This window comes from Protopterus annectens, chromosome 11.part0 (assembly GCF_019279795.1).
Source record: "Protopterus annectens isolate FY-2018-M chromosome 11.part0, PAN1.0, whole genome shotgun sequence".
Classification (NCBI taxonomy): domain Eukaryota; kingdom Metazoa; phylum Chordata; order Ceratodontiformes; family Protopteridae; genus Protopterus; species Protopterus annectens.
The window spans coordinates 1,169,200,733-1,169,215,383 of record NC_056745.1 but is presented as its reverse complement, the minus strand read 5'-3'; the positions used below and the strand labels follow the sequence as shown (position 1 = coordinate 1,169,215,383).

Sequence of the window (14,651 nt, the reverse complement as noted above, 5' to 3'; positions counted from 1 at the left end):
CTCTGAATGATATTGTATTAGATGTCCACTACAGCTGCACAAATTAACAGACATTTGGATACATAAAATTAAGTCTTTCTTCAGAGATCAAAACATGTATTTATGTTGTGGTCTCAGTGCTGCAGCACCTAATACAGACATTGTCATGTTGTGGCATTTTCTTGTCATATTTCGTTGATGTTTAATCTTTAAGGGAGAACAGTTATCTGTGATTATACATAATAGAGAAATATAATATTCTATTACTATACATGATGAGGTGACTGGGTATAGAAAATCTGTGCCCTTTCTGTTTCCATCGATAAACCTCATTATGATATTATGAAAGGTAGGTGAACCTGTGAGAAAACCAGTGTCTTCCTAAGAACACAAAATGTCTGCTTCAATACCCGGTACTGTATAGTGTGATTTATATGGTAAAAGAGTAATTCTTACTCTTTGAAGTTCTAATGTCAGGTTTTTGGAAAAAAATGTTCCCATAGTTCTTTAATGATTATATACTGTTGTCCTGTAACATCTGGATAGCTGTCTTCCTGGCATTATCCTGTAAAATGGACTTCCATTTTTTTTTCTATCAGCTGGAATGACCTAGTCAACAAATAAGTATGTAGGATAGTCAGCCCATGTCATTCAAGTGCACTGAGAAAAATACACTATCTATCAAGCTATGTTTGTGAGCAGAACATATCTTAAACACATTCTTGGTCCAGTTTTTATGTATCAGGTATTTCACTCACCATTTTCTTTGCTTTTTGCGATACACAGCCACAGCTTTTTTTTTTTTTTTTTTTTACATAAACTTATAATTCTGCTTTTTTAAAATTTCCTTAATATTAAGTTTTTCACCCTTCTGTATTTTAGGCATTATTTTTCAATGTTTCCAATGCTTGTGGTTTTACAATTCTGCAATCCATAGGAGACTCACTGACAGATTTATGTCTGAACCTAATACTACAAACCATTCTAAGACGCAATCTTTTGCACTATATACAAAGAGAAGTATTTGTATTATGCTTTATATGTAGCATTTGTACGTATGTGCTTTAAACAGCATGTTAAATATATGAAACATTTCTTGTTTTTGTAGACTTTAAGACTTATTTTTCTCAATGGCCATGAAGCAAGCATCTGTTGTTGTTCTGATGCTGTTACACTGTTGTTGTGACTTTCGGCTTTTCCCGGTTAGGGGTCACCACTATCTGTTAAACAAATTGCTAGCTGCTATCTTGTTGACCGTAAATAACATATAGCCATACTAATAAGGTAGAAAAATTACAGCACACCTTGGAAAGTAGAGAGAGAACTACGAATCACAGCAAACTCTGAATTCAGGAATAATTCTTAGAAACACTTTTTAGTCATACAATATACAATTCATATATATGCAATTAGTCCTGTAAAAAAAGGCATTCTAAATATGTAATTTATTTATTAACAAGGTAGTTTTGTTGCATATAACACAGACAACATTTAAAGAAACAAATATACACTGTAAAATGTTTACATATTTACATGTTTTGAGTGACAATTTTAAAAACATGCTCAGCTTGACAGCTCTTATGGAACTGCTGAAAAAGTCAAATTTGCTATAAGCCAGATTCATTGTTTCATGTCAGGCAGTATACTTTCCAGCTACTTAGAATGAATAAACATTATAACAGAAATTACATTTACAGTGAGAGATAGTGTACATTAAGTGACAAGTATCTATTTTGTTTCTAGAGCATTACTTTAATTCCAGAAATTTAAAATCTGAATAAACTTCTGAAATAAACTAGCTGTACATTCTAAGCAGCAGTTACCAAAGACAAGGAGATTTTTAGGTCCATGTAATTTGGACAGAACACTGCCTCTGTAATAAACACTATTGCAATCACTGCAACAATTAAAAATGTACAATACATTGTTGTTATTGTATGCTACAAAAATGTCTCCCTTTCATGAATCAGGGTTTAGATATGTATATATTATCAGCTTACATTATGCTAAGTGAGCAGGTTACTATTTGAACTAAATTCAAATGTATTAGTAATATTTACTCTCCTAAGTGCAACTATATTGCACAATGTTTTTTCATGTTTTACTATTTTCGCATGTGGTTCCTATTATATTTGTAACCAGCTGGAGCAGCACAGAGTTACTGAACTTTCTGAACCATGTTACCCTGAAGTGAGGTATACTGGATTAATGTAACAGACACAATAACATATTTTCTTCTTACTGCAAAATGCTTGAAAATGAATTTTGACAGACCACAGTAAAATAATTAATTAACTAATTAATTAATTCTCTGATTACCTACTTACCCCAATGCAAGGTAATAGGGGAGACAGTTTCTATCCAAGCACTTGTCAGGCAGAAGGCATTGAAACTCAGCCTGAATAGAATTCCAGCCTATCACAGGATTCACAAGCACACACACACACACACACACACACACACACACACACACACACACACACACACACACACACACACACACATCTATGAATGATAATCAAAAGAAAGACACAATGCCAAAATGTGAAGATGTGAGATTCTAAATTATCAAATATTTCACCCTTTGAATAATTTATTGACTGAACAATTATAATTAGGCACACAGCATCTTGTAACTCTGCTGTTCAGATTTCATCACAGAGGAAGATTATACAATAATCAGATCTGAGGAATCCAAATATTTTTCTAGAAAATGTTTCTTGTGTTTGGCTAAGATGCACTGCTGATTTAAATAACCAGTTCATTTTCTATACTGATATTTACTTGCAGTTGTCTGTGTACAATTGCCTGGTTCTATTAAATCTCTTTAATACCTTCCAGTCACAATGAACTCAAAAACATGAAATACAAGCAGATAAATTAAGAATGAGATATTACAGCTATTTCCATCAGTTTTTTGCCTAGCTTTGTTTGTGAATTTATAGTTGCATTTTTATTTAATTTTTCTCTGAGTATTCAATAACTCTCCATTTCAGTGCTGGTTGGCTCTCCCTGAGAGAGGTATGGGGAAAATATTAGAAGTCTTTGTTTTATCGACACATTGCAAATGCAGTACATTTTCCTGTGTAGAATTACTCAGCAATTCCATTTATTAACCTGTAACAAGGAATCCAGACATACATTTTAGCTTTCTATTTCAGATGCCTAGATCATTTAAAGACTGGAAGATGGCACTACTGAAATGCATTATTCCTGCTTACAGCACGCATATGCATATTGGCTGTAAACACAAAAATTTGTACCTTTCAAAGCACTTTATTATATCAGTTATAGTATTTATCAAAGTAGCTAATAACTGTAGGCTGATGACTTACATAATTAAGGACAAAATTATTTCTTGTAATATTTTTTAAGTGCGCTCAGATGTAAATATTTGAGATGATCATATTTCTATGAAAAACTTCTCTATGTGCTAAACCCTCTCACTGAGTTGCATATCGGCAAGAAACAGAGAATAATTTTTCAATTACTTCTGCAGTGCTTTTTGATACTTTGTTTTATGCAGATTGGCCACAGAAACACGTACACTGAACGGGAAATACCTGTAGTCCATTTTGAGGCAGAGCTCACAGTGGAGCAGGATGGTAATACTGTTTGATTTCTAAGTGAATTATATACAATACTTCCACAAATATGCTTCATTTAAATTCCTTCAGGCTAGAAATTGTATTTTACATATTCATTTTCCTACATAGTCCTTGGAAAAAAAGTCTGTAGGCTGAGTACCTCTTTGATGAAAGTTGTTAGATCTTCAAGTTGAGAGACCACTTTGTTTTGGCAGCTGTCAGAGTGGAGGTTAAACATGAACTGTTCCTGGAATTCTAGCGACATCTGCTGTTCCTAATTTCATTATCAACTCTCTTTCGCCATCAACAAGTGGACTGAGGTATCCTTTCTGAAAAATGCTAACAGAAAGGAATTAATGAATATCACTGAAGTATATCCAAGGCAGTGAAATGGATGCTTTGTAATACACATTCCTGAATAATCGATCTTCTCTTTTGACTGTCTATGGCTTGCTTCACTGTAAAAGTACTGGTCAATGAAAACTTTCTGAAGAGTGAGATCATTTTCCTTCATGAAATTTCTTTAAATAATTTCCAAGCAGCAGCATTTCATTTCAAAGTTGTAGCTTACACTAGTTCAGTCGAATGGGATAGCAGCTCCTGAAATGTTTCTTTTAATTCATAACATTCTGAGCCTGTGTGATCTGGAAAAGCAGGTGCTGAACTAAAATAAAATTTCAGGCACATAAAAATGACGTATATAACTAAGTGATGAAAGAAAATCACTACTTTGCAGGAGACCATCAATATGTAATTTATATGGTTGGCGGCAAGGATCTCAGGATCCAAAATACAGTGCAGATTGCAAAGTACCATAATGAAATTGCGATTTTAGGCTTAAGTTTTCATTCAGAGTGAACTATGTGGATTACTTTTATTCAAAGTTATATAGTGTGTATGATTGTAATAATCATTGCTAAGAAATTTGATTTTTAAGAGAAAGAAAATTTTTGTTTGGATTACTTTCAATAGTGTTGTATATATACTCTAACAAGGTATAATATACCTTGCTATGAATTACATAATACTAATAATGATAGAAATTACTAAGAAAAAGAATACATGTAATAAACTATCAAATTATGACTATTTTTATGATAGTCTTGTGATGAAGTTACTGGGTAGAGAACATTTACAAAACATATATTGTGTTTTTCTTGGTGACTCACTTTTGTTGATTTACAGGAACGTTGCTTAAGATGATAGTATGATTTACAAGGAAATGTTTAAACTGGGCATCTTAGAACATAATTTGCTAAGGTCAGATGGCAATAAAAACCTTTTCCAGGTGCCCAGTCCATTTAAAACTGGGTGTTTTTAAAACACTTAAAAATGATTTCTGTACATATTTGTTAATCACAGAATATATGGTTTTGACCTCACATGCATATCATCCTTATATTGAGTATTACAAGTGTGAATGTCACATGTATTTCTATTTATTTGATGATCATGACCCCCTTTGGAAAATTTTGATTACAAGCCCATTGCACATTGTACAAAAAGTTAAATTCTTAATCCTGCAGGTTACAGCTTCTTCAGACAATGCCTTCATCAGTCTCCTTCAGTTCTCAGAGTTTTTCTCAGTGAATGCTGATGGATAAAAACAGTCAACTCATTTTATTGTTTTTGTGCTCAGTCCAATGAGTCAGTTGTATACAGCTGTTAAATAAAAAGAAGAGTTTAAGTATATTGTCAGTTTGCATAAAAAAGTGACTAACAATTACAAATAGACAACAGAAATGGTTAAAGATTTATGATGTTCTTTAGTAAAAATGAATTGCAAATACCAAATAGTATTTATTTTAGTATTAGATACGTTGTCATTGATAAGCTGTACATTTTACAGTTCACAAATAAAACTTTAACACTCTAAACATCTAACTGTGCTTGCTAATATCATGCAAAACAATGCTAATTTACACAGACAAATAAAGTCATGATAAACCAATTAAAAAAACATCACTTATGACCTATACACAAAATGACGGCATTTATCAGCAGTATGTCTTTTCCATTAGCTGTGACAAGGTCAATATGTAACATAAATGATTCTTGGCTTTGAGCCTTACAAGTTTTCATTCATGACTATACCTGTGGATATATAGAGATAAAGAAATATCTGTCTATATCTACATATCTGTATATCTCTATCTATAGATATATGGGTCTACTTTGTTTGACAGAAAACACATTTCACTGAAACTCATTTTGTCGAAGCCTCATTTCACTGAAAATGAATTCCCTGAGCACAATTCACTGAAAGCTCACTTCACTGAAAACACATTTGACTGAAACCCATTTAGTCATTTAGTCTAAACAGATATATGCCCTGTTCCCCACTGTAGTACGATCTTGGAGTTTGTATATGGAGTTAGGGAGGGCGTAGCCCCCACATAGTTTGGGTAAATGTTATTTTCTGGAAAGAGATATTCATTTGATTTGTAAGAATCCATGTCTATGGTTTATAGCATTTAAAATAAGTGGGGGGCTATGCCCCCCACACCCCACAATGTGGGGGCTGTGCCCCCCACGCTTCCCTTACTATATATACTAACTCCAGGATCGCACTACAGTGGGGAACAGAGCATATGCCTGTTAAGACTAAATGAGTTTCAGTCAAATGAGTTTTCAGTAAATTGTGCTCAAGCAATTCATTTTCAGTGAAATGAGGCTTCGACGAAATGAGTTTCAGTGAAATGTATTTTCTGTCAAACAATGTAGACCCATGCGTGTGTGTGTGTGTGTGTGTGTGTGTGTGTATATATATATATATATATATATATATATATATATATTAACACACACACACACACACACACACACACACACACACACACACACACACACATATATATATATATATATATATATATATATATATATATATACACACACACACACACACACACATACACACACACACACACACACACATATATATATATATATATATATATATATATATATATATATATCAACATGTTAAATTGCGTCTTATGTTGTGCTGATGTTTAAGTTGATTTAGAAGCATTCACTGTCACAAGCATGCACTTCAAGATTTATTGAGCATGTACAGAAAAGTTTGTATAATTCTAACCTCCTTTATTTAGTGTCCTGCCACTTGGTAGGAACAGAGTGTCTGAATATCTTCCCTAGGTAAAAATATGGACTCTGCATATGAACCTATGAAACTGTTAACAGAAAAAGACCAGTGCAGTCTATCAAGTTTACTTCCTCATATGTCTTTGTGATGTTCTTATTAAAATATAGCTGCTTTATATTTCCTTTTTTCTGTTTTTTTTTCTACCAACATTCATGCTTCATTACCCTTAGGCAGGGAATGATTTTTATATTAAGATTAATCTACCATAGGGGCAGCCTTATGTAAACTGGCACCCTAGGTGAAAAGGCTCCATGGCACCCCCCACCCCATCAATCCCATCCTGACCCACTCACATAAATCAGATTACTTTTTCTCCCTTCAGTTTTCTCACAGTTCTGTCTTACTCTTTATATTTTCCTGCAGTTATTCATTTTTTCAACATGATCTAGCCAAGCAAGACTGCACTCTGATAACTGTGGAGGAAACAACTACATTAAGTTTGGTGATCCTCAGAAGCCATAGGAGTTCTAAAAGCTCTGAGGTACATTTTTGATTTTTTTGAACAATATTTTCATCCAGTGACTGCCTGAGCAAAAGCCACGATCAAAAAAAAGAAATTTAGTCTTAATCTTCAACTTTGTTTACCTGCATATTTTCAGCATATCCAAACTGACTAAGACTGCACTATAATAACTGCAGTGGAATTAACTGTATTAAGCTGGAAGTCTGGGGGCCACTAGGCCACCATTAGCCATGATGTTTCTGGATGCTTTGAGATGCATTTTAGAGATTTTTAAACATCCTTTTCATCCAATGACAGATGGCCTGAATGAAAATGATCATTAAGGAAAGAAATTCAGTCCTACTCTTCAATTTTGCTTTTCCCTGCATCCTTTCAACATACCCTAACTAAGCAAAACTACACTGTAATAACTAAATTACACTAAGGGTCTGGGGGCTGCTAGGACCCCATGCTCTGAGGTGCATTGTAGAGCTCCCCCAACCTTTTGATCCAATGATGGCTTGAACAAAAATTATGCGTAAGGAAAAGAAATTAAATCTTATTTTTTTATTTCAAGAAGAAATAAGTTGTAGACAAGTTTTTATGCTCAAAGCTGACCAAACACCATTTCACAATAAACTGAGAAATCAAATGCTTGTAAGGATACATATATCATATCTAGGTATAGTGCCAGCCCCCCATCTCAAAATAGAGGGGGGCACTTTCTGTGTATCTCCCTATGGTGTTAAATTGGGTTTAAAATTAAGACACAAATGTCCACAGTCATATTTCAAGCTGCTGCTGTCATATTTATATACATCATGCCTCTTCACCCCCTACTCCCAAACGTCAGCCACCTTCTCTACCCTTTTAATGCCAGACTGGGATAAAACTGAAAAAACAAACTAACTATAACATATCTGTTGTCAAACATATATAAACAGCATGCTTTATTTACTGTCCCCTCCAAACAATAGCCACCTTTATATGCAGAAACGTTTTAATTGTGAGGAAAATGGAAAAAAGTAATTACAATAATGTTTCAAACTTGTTACTTCTAGAGACAGTACAGTTCTATACCAGTTATAATGACCCTCAGTTCACCCCACTGAAGGTTGTGAGGAAAGGCCAACACAAAATATAGTGACCTTTAAGGTATGGGAGGAATGACAAAAGAAACAATAGCAATATCACCAGCCCCCATACAAGTATAGCAACCTTCTGTGTATACCCATGAGCAGGGCTGGTTTTAGACTAGGTGAGCTCAGGACACAGGCAATTATTAAGCCCATGTCAAAATCCACTTATACAGCCTTGGTGTGTGGGGATCACCAGCCCCCAGATGTTCTAAGGGCCTATGTATTCTGTGACGCATTTGTCCCTGACTGTGAAAGTGAGCAAGTGACAACAGGATCAGTTACTTTCATCCAGTCAACCCCTACAAAGCAGTTATACCTACTTCTGTGTACAATTTAGACATCTGATTATGATAAAAGAGTATGATAGTGTAGTATTTCACCTCTGTACCAAACAAATAGTTTCCAGACATTAAAATATTGTACATTGCTCAACATAATCACATTAGTCTTGCAATAACAAAATAATCAGGCTGCAGTAGCCATGTTCTTCCACAAAAGACAGCTTCAGCAATTATACGTACTCTGTCTGTGCATATCAGGTGTCCAGTTAAGTAGTGCATCTTACGTCTCAAAAAGTACACTAGTCCTTTAAAGCCAGTCAGAGACAGCTTAAGCTGAGCAAAGACAAGACAGTCAATTACTTTCATCCAGCCAACCCCACCCCCCACCCAGCAATTATAGTCATGACATCTGATGGCTATGTAATATTTCACCTCCATAGACCACACAAACAAGTTAGTATTCTAATCCAAGTTGTTCCACACAAATCACAAAGACAAAAAAAATACTGTCCAAAATATCTGGCTGATCATTGCCAACATTATTGTGAAAACAGTAATACCACTTTTCTCATCTCAAAATTCCCCTCATCTCAATTGCTCACACAAATCACAAAGAAAGAAATACTGCCCAAAATAGGTGGTTGATCACTCCCAGCATTGATGTAAAAAACTGTACCACCACTTCTCACTGTTCCATTCCGTTCATCGTAACTGCACACACAGATCACAAAGCCTGAAATATTATCCAAAATATCTGGTTGAACACTACTAGGGTTACTGTAAAAAAAAAAAAAAAAAAAGAAGTAATTACAGTTGTCACCATGCCATTCCCCTTATCCCAACACAAACCAAAAAGTCATAAATATTGTCCAAAATATCTGGTCAATCACCACTAGCATTGTAAAAGCTGTAGTAGCACTTTTCTCACCACATCAGACCCCACGTCCAAACTGCCTACATAAACCAAAAAGCCAGAAAATTGCCAACAATATCTGGTTGCTCACGACCAGCAACATTAATGAACGCAGTTTTACTTATCTCACCAGTACCATGTGTCATTCCTCTAATTTCTTGTCAAATAGAATGCCACTGATTTTATCTTTGATCTGTCATAGTTCAGGCAACTTTGCACCTACAGTTGAATGTTGCATTAATTAACTTGCTCATTCACTGGTTCATAGGAAATGCAAGGAGTATGAGTCTTATGACAATTTTCTCCATGCTAGTACCCATTCTAGACTGTACCTTCTTTTCCAAGGAGGGCTAAGCTAGTCAAGCCTGGGGTGAATTTGTGAGTACCCACCCAATTATCTAGTTCTGTTTGAAAGAAAATAATATATTACAATGCTTAATTTGCAGAGGGAATCTATCCAAAGGTGTGGAAGGTGTGTAATCAAGCTATGTCTACACTATGTTTTATTTATCTGCTGATGAAGATTTAGATCCTTGGTTCTGGTATTTGTGAGTCTGATTTGTAAAGATCTTGATGATCTGCATCCATATGATTCCTAATGGCTCAGAAGGGAAGGCATAGATCCCCTTTAGAAGTCTATAAGACACATTATGAAGGGACAATGCTTCCTGTCTTCTCTGATAATTTAGAGTTTTAAGCCAGTAATCTTTTTAGTTAGGAATCTCTGAGGACTTTTTAGTTGTTTGAAATATGTTAAGTGAGGTACATCCTACAGGGGACATTTTATTCAGTACTTGGCCTAATGAATGCTGAATATAAGGGGAGAATTAACTCCTTAGATAGGATTATACCCCCTTGGCAATCAGCTGATCTAAAAGGACTTTCTGACCACTGTCGTTTCATTATGATGATGAGTCCCCTTTTGCCATTTTCTACCTAGGGTTGTAGTTTCATGTCAACTGTTGCCACATGTCACTATTCATTGCCACTCTCCTACCTTCTTTGGCAGTTTTGCTTGACTGTCACATACAATCCATCCATCTCTTTGCTTGACAGCCTTGTTTCCTTTTACCTTCCTCCAGTCTCTCCCAAATCTTCTATCTTCTTCAGCTTGCCTGCACATACGCCCATGCCCCTAAAATCTGTTCTCTTTGACCTTCTCTGCAATTGGAGTTACTTTAGCTTCTGCTCTGATGTCATAACCTCTTTATCAATCAAACAGTGTGCATCCTACTGTCTATCTCAGGCACTTCAACTTCATCATATCCAGCTTCCTCTCTGCCTTTGCTGCCCAGCTTTCTGTACCCCACAAAAACACTGTTCACACCACTGTCTGTATACCTTTTTTCCAGCTTCTTTAACATTCTTCTGTTACACACTATTCCTCACACTCAAGGTTGTATATTTTGTTGTTGAGACCTCTGGCATTGAGCAGAGCCACCTTAATTTGATCCAGTACTAGATTTGATATTTTAATTATGTCAGGTTGTCCAGTATATAGACTATGCCTAAAAAGGCACTATGGGGGCAGCAAATGCTTTAGCCAGTATATGGAAGCCTTAGAATGAAAGGTAAAGGCCATCCTTAACAAAACACGCAGAATTGTTGAACATGTTGTCCCATGCTGACACATGCTGAATTCCTCTGGAATGATACCAACTATTCAGTCAAATATTGAAGACAATTGTCTTTTCTTTGCATCTAGGCATGTTTCTTGAACAAGGAAAGATTCTGCTCAAGACCAATTTCTAGCACACATGAAGAGTTCTGAAATGCTTCTCTGAATATCCCTCAGGGTTTTGCTCTTAAGTCATTCACCTGCATATGGACCACCACTATGTCATAGTCATATTTATTAAGTGAAATAGCCTTAATGGTCCTTGAGATATCAGAGATCCTGGTACATGAAAGACAGCTCACCATTACCCTGTCCTTGTCCAGCCTAGTGAAAAGAGAATCAGTGTGTCCGATTATAGAGTCACCAATTACTAAACCTTTTTTTTGTATAATGGTCAAAAGCACACATTTAAGTTGATTTAAGTCTTAATGATTCTTTGCTATAAGTGTGCCAGAAAGTGATGTTTTTTTTTTTTTTTTTTTTTTTGTCCAGAAAGTGATGTGTTGTTAGATTTTTTTGATGACACCTAGTCTTCATGGCCCAGGAGGCTTTGGCAGGGATTTTTCTACAGCCTCAGCCTAAGACATTTTAGTGTGTGTTGGTGAAAAGTGTTCTGGAAGTATGTGTTGCTCACAGTCTGTGTTTTTTGTGAGAGTAAGGCTTCCATGTTAGTTACATACTTGCATCTCTAACAAACAGAATGTATAGCACTAAGGAAAAGTTAATTGCATGTGAGCATGTGCTGCACTGCCTAAGGATGCCAAATGCTATGAGATTGGCAACAGAAGAAAGACAAGCAAGCTGACCTTACATTATAGACAATGTCAGTGTTGCACCACCAACACTCATACCTCTCAACCTCTTAGCACAAGAAATCTGGACAAAGCCTAAAATAATGGGGGGACAAAGGCCCAAAACTAAGGACAAACTTTAAATATTGCTCATATAAACTTAGAAAGTTGTTAGACTAGCAGGTTTTGAGTTAGCATGCATTTTCTGAATGATATTAAGTCTGAAACTCAAATATGTCATTATTTGGTGACTTCAATCATCAGTGATTTCACAGAAAACCACAAATTTTATGAGGAAGAGACTAAAAATATGAGGCAAAAATCTAGACATTCTGTGAAAATCTATACAATTCATGCCAACATTGACAGTGGTGCAACAGGCAGAACACTCTCCTTTGGTGCAGAAGGCTGTGGGATCTATTCCAACACCAAGTAGATTGATTACTGACACTTCAGTGCAGTGTGGTGGTCCTGCACTCATGAGTGTATCATCTTTCAGATGAGAAGCTAAAAGTGTGGTCCCATCTTCTTGAGTTGGAAGTAGCTCAAGTGGATGTAAAAGAATCCATGACACCTATTGAAAATAGTAGGGATCCTTTATTTAATACAACATAAACACATTATTTACATATTTATAGACACACACACGCACACGCACACACACTCACGCACACACACACACACACACACACACACGCACACACACACACATATGTATATATATATTTAACACAACATAAAAAAACATCATTTAGATATTTATAGGCACACACATACCCACATATATGTGTATGTATATATATATTTCTATATATATATATATATATATATATATATATATATATATATATGTGTTTGTGTGCGTATACATTTTAATTTTTTTATCATTTTCTTATAGAATTCTCATTATTATTTTTCCATAACTGACCCCGATTCTTTCTTCCACAACCATAATCTAATTTTTTACAATATATCTTCCAAAATCCATTTCCTGTTAAACAAAATTTCATTCAGCCTACTATTCCAAATAACTCACATTACATAACATAATTTCTTATCTATTATCATAACATATTCTTTATTCTTGTGATTATAATATCTGTAAATAATCACATTCATATCTATATTATGTCAATAACAGTCTCAATACATTTTTTTCATATAACTTTTTCCAGAGTTTTGCCTTCTTTTTACATTTCAAAAAGATATGCTCTGTTGTCTCTTCCTAAACAAACTCTTTTAACTTTCTTTTTATGGTACATTCCCCTTTACTGGTAACTTATTTATTGCCAGTCTTCATTGGAAATCCTGAAACTCATTAATCTTTGTACATCACTTTTTCCTTACATAACTTATTCTGGTAAATGTTTCCATGGAATTATATAATAATATTGTTTCATCCCATTATTATACCACAACTTTCTATCTTTCTCTACATCATCAGTTTTATTCTCAGTGCTTGTATATTTTCTTCATTTACCTATTATTTTTCTTATTCTCATCATCTTCCAGAACGTTTCTGTACTTATATTTAAACATTCTCTTCCTTTACCCACTATAATATTATATGCAAGTTTAAAGAAGCAGAATAAACAACTGGATTTCTGGGATCATATAAACATTTGACATATATGCTATTTTCCCATTAATACAGAATTCACAAGATAACCTTTTTACTGAATGCTAATCCATACATCCCCCACAGAAGGTGACATTTGTTTCATTTCTTTTTATCAGACCCTCCACTAGGATCATAACTACATACTTTTTCCCATATTATTTTTAGCAAAGAGACTTCATTCTTTGAAAAATACAAACACCTATTTTTTACCACATCACCCAAATCCTTATTTTCATCTTTATTCAAGGTCTTCCCCATTTCCTTAAACATCCATTCAGATAAGGCAACAATTTTCTCACCCATATTTTGTTCTTAGCAACTACAACTATATCATCTACATATGTCATAACTATTGGAATCATCACTTCCTTTTGTATCACATATCTAGCATTATTCATTTTATAACCTACTTCACTCACTATCACATTCATTACCACTGCAAACAATATTCATAGGTACATAGGTTCATAGGTAAGTATTGGACTAGCTGGCCTTTTGTGTCATTTTAAGCCTAGCCAGTTTCCCTTTTTGTGCTCAAAATAACTTATCCCATTTGGATATATATTGGCCTTACCTATCCCATTGTCAGTAATTACATATTACCCCTAATGAGAATAACTGGGATTATTCCATAGATAATATGAGGGGACCTATGCATGGGATAGTGCATTTAAGAACTATATCTGTCCATTAGTAGTACAGGAGGCAGTGCTGGGATACATTTTCTGTTTTTTAGCCATAGATCTAAGTTGTGCTTGAAAGTGGACAGGGATGAACTTTATTTTACGTGAATGGGGAGTCTGTTCCAGAGCAGTGATATCCTCTGTGAAATATACCTGTCCCTCCAAACCATTTTGTTGATGTTGCAGAACAGGTTTAGATCCCTAGACTGAGTATTTCCAAAGCCATTTGATATGCTAATGTGCAGTAAATCTATCAATACTGGATAGGTGGATGCCTTGTATACCAGACACAGGTCACTTCTTAGCAGTCTGTAGAATACCAAGTATAGTGACATGGCTTTGAGTCAGTCCATGTAGGACATGTTTACACCTTCTATCCTTTTTAGTAAGGTATCTCTGTGGGTGTTCCAGTTGTTACATGTGTCTGGACA

At 35.0% G+C, this 14,651-nt stretch overlaps 1 long non-coding RNA gene across 1 annotated transcript in view; it reads right to left on the bottom strand.

Annotated features, from left to right (window-relative positions):
- Positions 1 to 1,412: 1,412 nt before the first annotated feature.
- LOC122815760 overlaps positions 1,413 to 14,651 on the bottom strand; it is a 181,375-nt gene continuing 168,136 nt past the window's right edge. The window contains exon 5 of the long non-coding RNA XR_006366992.1: positions 1,413 to 5,228. This is a non-coding gene — a long non-coding RNA (uncharacterized LOC122815760). The remainder of the gene's footprint in view (positions 5,229 to 14,651) is intronic.